Source organism: Metarhizium album (assembly GCF_000804445.1).
Source record: "Metarhizium album ARSEF 1941 chromosome Unknown scaffold_12, whole genome shotgun sequence".
NCBI lineage: Eukaryota > Fungi > Ascomycota > Sordariomycetes > Hypocreales > Clavicipitaceae > Metarhizium > Metarhizium album.
Genome location: NW_024467586.1, coordinates 370,679 through 377,589, shown reverse-complemented (window position 1 = coordinate 377,589; position 6,911 = coordinate 370,679).

Below are 6,911 nucleotides of genomic sequence, written 5' to 3'. Positions count from 1 at the left end.
ACCCACCAGCCAGCAGCAAGCGTCCCGTTCGTCAAGGGACCCCGGCCCGGGGGGGGGGAGGGGGAACCCAAGGTCAAAGTCCATTCATCTCCATTTGCCTTCGATCGCACCCCGGGGGGGGAGGACGCTGCCCAGCCTTTTCTGCTCCTCCACCTGTGTGTTGTTGCCGAGCCCCTCCCCCTTCAAGATTCCTGGTCAATAAGAAATTTCTGGACTCTTCCCACCCCAAAATCGCGCCTCGGTCTCACTACCAACTAGCACTTTCTTATTAGTGGCTGGGAAGTAGAGAGAGCGAGAGAGGGAGAGAGCAATAAGGGCGAGAGAAAAGACAGACAGAAGATGCAATGCAGCGGTCTGCAAACGTGATCCGCAGTCCGCCCAAGCATGCCAAACATACACTCCGCACATAAATCATATGTACGCAGGACACTCACACTCAGATCGTTACTGGGGTCTTGTGCCCGGCATTCCCATTCCCCCGTCTGTCGGCTAGGGACCATGGAACATGGTGCTGTATGCTCCGTATCTGCTCGTACATGAACTGACATGGCTGCGGCTGGGAAACCACTTGCCAGGCAATCTCGTGCATGATCTCAACGCACATTGTCCGCACGCACGCCGGAACATGCCTGACCCTGCTTGTGCTGTTTGCTCTTCTGCCCCCCCTCTCCAGGAGCACTTTGACGTATGTATCCGTGGCGGCCTCGCATGTTGACAGCCCAGCCTGCATTATAACTACTCCGGGATGTCATTTGGACTGGCCGCCTCGTTTCGGGCACACACACTCTCTCTCTCTGTCTGCCCTCTGAAGTCTGAACGAGACGTGAGGTGAGCGGCGTTGGCTGTTCCTGATCGGACTCCATCCGGCCTCTCGAGTTTGTCAGCGAGACAAGAAAACGCCATTGAACAAGAGTCGGCCAGGTCCGACCGTACCTTGTCAGGGCCCTGATGTGTCTGTCTAGTCTGCTTTTTCCTGGCAACAAGTCAGTACTACTGCTCGTCGTGGCATGGTGACACGTTAGCTAGCCATCACCTACATGTTTACCTCGAACCAAACGCCCTTCCAAACGCCCTTCACGGACCCCAAACTTGGCAGACCAACCCTTGTTCTGCTCCGCCATCTTTTTTGGAAGCCTGGCGGCCTGGATCCAGCCACCATGTCTTCCTCAGGGACACACCATCAGGTTGTTGCTGCGTTTAAGCCGTCGACTGCGCGTTTTATTATTCTGCGAAATGTCTCGTGCCGGCTTCAAAGGGCCACCTGAGACTGAGAAGAACGAAGAGGATATGCTGCTGCGTAGGGTCTTTTTGCGCGCCACGCGAACGATGACGGTCACGGTCCAGCACTAGCGTTTTGACATCGGCTAGTATTACGAGACGTCGAGTAGTCTTCTCTGTGCCATACTTTGAATAAGCAGCGTGATTCGCCCGATCTGGTTCATCTCGTTTGCTGCTTGCTGCAAATACCTTGCATCCATCCACCCACTCCATTTCGGTGACCCGGCTGAGTCCAGTCGCTAGCCCCCCTGACCGGTGGTGTAGTATTATATCACACACATACACGTATGTACGGAGTACTGTACCGAGGATATAATATGCGCATCATACTCGCAGTCAATTCATATGAGCCATAGGTACTCGGTTCAACAAGTCAGTCAGTCGTCGTTGCAGTACTAGCTGCTCGTTGACGTGCCGCTATCCGCCACCCTCATGGCCTGGCCGCATATCGTTTGCAATTGATCTTGAGATGACTGCCGAGCAATGCCCGTCATGTCCGTTCACGCGTCGACAGAAGCTAGCCCTCGTCGAGAGGACGGCAGAGGGCACGCCAGCTCCAGCCAAGCTATGGGCCTGATATCGCCCGCTCAATTCAGCCCCGGCCCAGAACCTGGCCGAAGTCTGACCCCGTTGCCGTTGCCGTTGCCGTTGCCGTTCATCGTCCATCCTCACCCACCACACGCCGAGTGGCTCTTCCCAGGTGGAAGCAACCTGAAGCCGAGGACTGGGTAATAAGCAAAGCCATCGCCTCGCTTCGCCATAATTAGCGTTTGAGCACATTCACATGGCCTGTTCCTCCCGGCCGTACCCTGGCCTCGGCGGAAACCAGCGGGGCTTTCCTTGCACGCATCCTTGATGTCCGTGTAATAGCACGCAAAAGCAATACGCTGTACAGCCGTTTGGGGTCTGGAGTGCAGGAGACAGGCACCCCAAATACTCCGTACATTTGTACATGAAGCCTTGCATTGTCTCTCACTGCACACGGCTCCACGTACGGAGGAAGTAGAGTACGTAGCAGTCTTGCAGAAACCCATGGCGGTACCACGACCTTTCCCCACGCCCATATCACACAGGACGGTCAGCACCAGCGAGCGGGTCGATGGGAATCCTAGTCCATGTTGAGTTTATGCTCGCCGACGGGAGAGCTAATGCACTCACCGTGGTCCAGCCATATGTATAACTTTTTCGTCAGATCCACCCAGTCAACCAGTTCAACAACAATGGGGCGCGATCATTTGTGAGCCGTTGGCCGTCTTACGTCGGTCCATGATGAATGCGAAAAAGCCCCTTGACTGCTCCGTCCTGTCACGGGGGTCGTGCCGGTCACGGTAATGTCTGTCTGTCTGCCTTGTCGTCAGCCCCCTTCTGTATCACTTGCACGACTAGACGACCAAGGACCGGGTCAACGAACCAACCACAACCCAATGCGTGAGAGACGCTGCGGCGGTACAGAGGTGATGTTACACAGGTTGGGGAAAGATCAGCCGGACGGCACGTATGTCGATGAAAAACGGCCGTACCTAAGCTCTAGAGATCTGACCAGCCCCGTGCTGCCAGGTGGACAAAAGGGTGTGGGATCAGACACGGTGCATATCGGCCGACGATGAGTTACCACGCTTACATGAGTACCTGCCTCGGGAAGTCCTGAGTGGGCATGCAAGGGGGGAAGAGAGAGAGAGAGCATCCGCGGCCCAACGGTTTTCTTCTTGCTTTCGGGGGTGCCGGACAAGTAAATGTTGAAAGCGTGCGAATAGTTGCAATTTCTTTTTGTACGGACTACCGAGTGCGCCATGCCGTCGGAGACGGTGACCTGTGAGCGGCGCCATGTTGACTTTCTCTTCACTTTCATTGGACTCCATGTTTGACAGCAAGCCACGGATCGAAGGCGCCTGGCTTGAGCGGCTACAATAGAGACACCTCTGTGCATTTGATGTCCCTTGCACACGAAGCGCCGTGTACTGTTTCGGATGCTGTTTATCAATCTCTGTACGGAGTAAAGGACCGCCTTTTCGTGGCAGATGCGTGGCCTGGTAGGAGTTTATCAGGACTTGCGTTTGAGTCACCGTTGCAGCAACTTGCCTTGTTTTTTTTTTCTGCTTCCCTTCTCCGCCTCCATTTTCAAGGCGCCGTGGTACGTTCCACTTGGACGCTCCGTGATGTGTGCGCCCAGACATGTGGAAAACATAGTGGCCATGGGTCAAGACATAAAGAGAGGAGAGCCTGTGGCCACGCTTGACTCTCCGTGCCCAGCACGTTATTACTAGCCGTCGTCCTGCCGTGAGGGTCCCCCATGGTGTTAGTTCCCGCTTTTGTGTGTCTGCGCGTCGATAATTGCGGATATTTTCAGGTGGATGAGGCACCATGATGGACTGTTTATTCCCCACAGACAGGCGGGAGCGAGAGACAGAAATTAGAATAGCCCATGCGTGCCGAGCCGACCTGTGTGGAAAGCAGTCCTAGGCCTGAGGTTGATTCACAAAAAAATCCCCAAGCAGCTCGTTTGGTTCAGAGGCCGTGTACGGAGTAACGCACCATGAATGCCGCCTCCGAGTGCAGTCACGTGCGCAAGACTCATGTGTGTACGGAGTACGGAGTACCGCAAGAAGTGGTCACCGAATCCTGGCTTTGTTGCAAATTCGTGAACCATGCGCTATAGCGAGTTGTGCAAAAGCTGGTGTGATGGAAAGGCGGCCACTCATTTGCTGTAATGATTACGGTCAGCGCTGGCACCCTCGATTGGCTGGTAATGGCCAGAACGGGGCCGTATTTACCACTTCAGGGGGTAGGATCTCTTGCGAGTTTGTTGAATATCAGACTCTGTGATCAGAAATATGAGACCAATTACGTGCCTTGGTTCATGGTGTTCTTTGGAGTGGGTTGGGCCGGTGGCGTGGGGAAGTCGTAACTTGTGGTGGTGTGGCAAAAGACGTGGTGCCCTTTCATTGGGCTGGCCAGAGTCGGCCATGAGCTGTTCCGACTGGCACTCTACAGTTGCAAGGCAGTTAGTTGGTAACGTTAGTAGCCAAACATCCCAGGAACGGATGAGCAACGCTCAGGTGGTGACGGGGCTTCAAGGCGATGCGTTGTCCAAATCTCCCCCTCCTCTCAGCCATAGAGAATGGGGCTTCGAACTACATTCGATGCCCTTGGCCCCCGCGCGCCGGGATTACCTGACCAGTTTCACCAAATTTGTTGGGTACTGACGGGAGTATTGAGGTTAGCAAAATAGAGGAGCCAGGGCCCAGAATCGCATTGCCCCCCAGTCAGGGCAACGGACAAAAACCACATCATAACAGGCTGCTTCATATTTGAACTCATCGCGACGCATGTTTGTTGTTCCGCACCTGCTCGCACCTTGACAGGAGCACTCTCGGCAGAACCTGGATGGGGCCGGGCTAGGGACGATCCCAACTTGGCTCTGCCCTTGTACGTGATGCAAGAGCGGACGGAAGTATGACCTCGCATCCGGCATGGTGAGGGACGGGTAGGCAGGCTAATGTACACGCTGACCAAACCAGAACACCCTTCCCCACCGAGGATTGCACAGCTTATTGCACCCGTGTCGCGAGCCAAGTTCAAGGTGGAGGTATCGAAGGGATTCTTGCGGGAAGCCTGGGCATCTGCCTGTACTCCGTACCATTTGATCCATGGTACTCCGTAGCTCACATGGTTTACCACTTGGGTCTTGGAGCAAGTCGTTCCCGGCGAGTGCTGAGGCCGCTGTTGGCTGTTGCTTGGAGCTGTGCTTGCAAACAATTTCCACCAGCAACCTCTGAAACGGATCAAGGTCTTTTTACCTTCCAAGATGAGACCTTGATTGGCCGCGTTTTAGGCATACATAGCCGCTGTGCAGGTCATGCAAATGTTCAAGCCAACATCGTACTTCGTCCCAGGGGGTAGGCAGGCGGGCGGTGGCTGCAGAGACTGACTGACATGGACGTGTGGTGGGCTGACGGCAAGTCCTGTCATTTTCCACACATGGCCATGAGAGTGCTTTTCCCGAAAACTAAAGAAAAGATGTTTGGTTTGAAAATGGGATACGTCGGCGAGTTTTCTTCCGAGGTGGATAAGGTTCCGAATGATGCGGACTTCCAGCTGCCCATTATCGGCATGTTCACTTTCGATCCCACACAAAAGGGTACGTAGAGCACGGGCACAAGACGTTACTGGCACCCCTGATATTGTCGAGTTGCTGACCATCGCAGCCAGAGCAGTAAACTGTAAGCCGAAGACATTTGAAAGCACTCCGCGTCATGAACTTTTTGTCTGTGCGGCTAGATTTCACTTTAATGACGGCATTGCCAGATGCTGCCAAATAATTTGTCTCAGATGCCGCAGGGCATACTTCAGCCGGAGGCTGAGGCTATAAAGACTTGCCATCGCAGTTGAGTAATTGGGTAACCGAGTCTTCGTTGGATGAACGTCTGACTGTTCTGCCGGGCTTCTTCGCAGCTAATATCATGGTGAATTCTTTGATGATGCGTTCGTTGCTAGGTCCTCGCCGAAGTCGAGCACGACTCCACGCTGTTCATACGGTAGAGTCTGGACTCGGCATTGGCAGCCAAGCAATACAAAAACACGAAAGTAAAGGCTCGTGTTGTTGTACTGTAGGCTTTCGCTTGACACGATACGCGAGTAGCTAGTCTCCAAGTCTCTTCTTGTAGTGGCCTTGCCGTGAGACAAGAAACCAAAAATATCTCTCTGTGCTATGCGCCGTCGACTTGTGCTTGCCATGTGTACGTCAATGAAACGAGCCGGACCATGGACACTTGCTGGTCTGGTGGGTCGGCGAATGTCAATCGTGGTCGCCTTCTGCAAGACAAGTCAGCATCTTGAGCTTCTTGGTCGGCAACACCGTGACTTGCTCAACGAAAAGAAAAGGACATGGTTGTTCATTTGAGATGGTCGTCGTGTCGTGGCAAGTCTGCACCCAATATTATGGGATGATGGTGATAAATCGGCGCCACGGAAATGGCGTCGCTTTAAAGACGCACCATTGTCCAGCCACAATGTGACCTTTCCGCCCACGGAGGGCCCGGCGCATCACGACTTGCACGATGGAACGAGGAACTTTTTAACGACGCGAAAGGGTATCGAAATTGAGCAGACCCCCCCCCCCCCAATCCGAGTCAACAGCTGCGGCGGAAGGTCAAGTCCTCGATTGCAACACAACTGAGGAAGGAACGAACTTGCCTTGCAGACCTACCTCCTAAGTAGGTTGGCAGACTGATATGTATTCAAACTTCCAACGAAGTCCAGGATCCTTCTCCATTCACAGAACTGCATTCCTTGCCGACGTCTTTCGACGTTGGATTGTTTTATTACACGTTCGGGCCTATACATATGCGCGTGCGGATGGGGTCATCAAGGACAGCTTACCTTACGACTAGCTCCCGCGCCATCTTGCATTTGGTTGTCCAAAATAGAGGGGCCGTTGGATTCGAAGCGTCTTTCCTGGTCACCCGTTGCTCTACCAGCCACAGTCATTTCCACCATGGCAGCGCACCCACCCTTGTACTCCGTACCCGATGATACCGCTGATACGGAGTACAAAGAAATTATCGACGCTGAGCGATTGCCGGACAAGTGCGGAGTAGGGGGGGTGGTCGCTCTCTGGTGCTCGGCTTTCAACT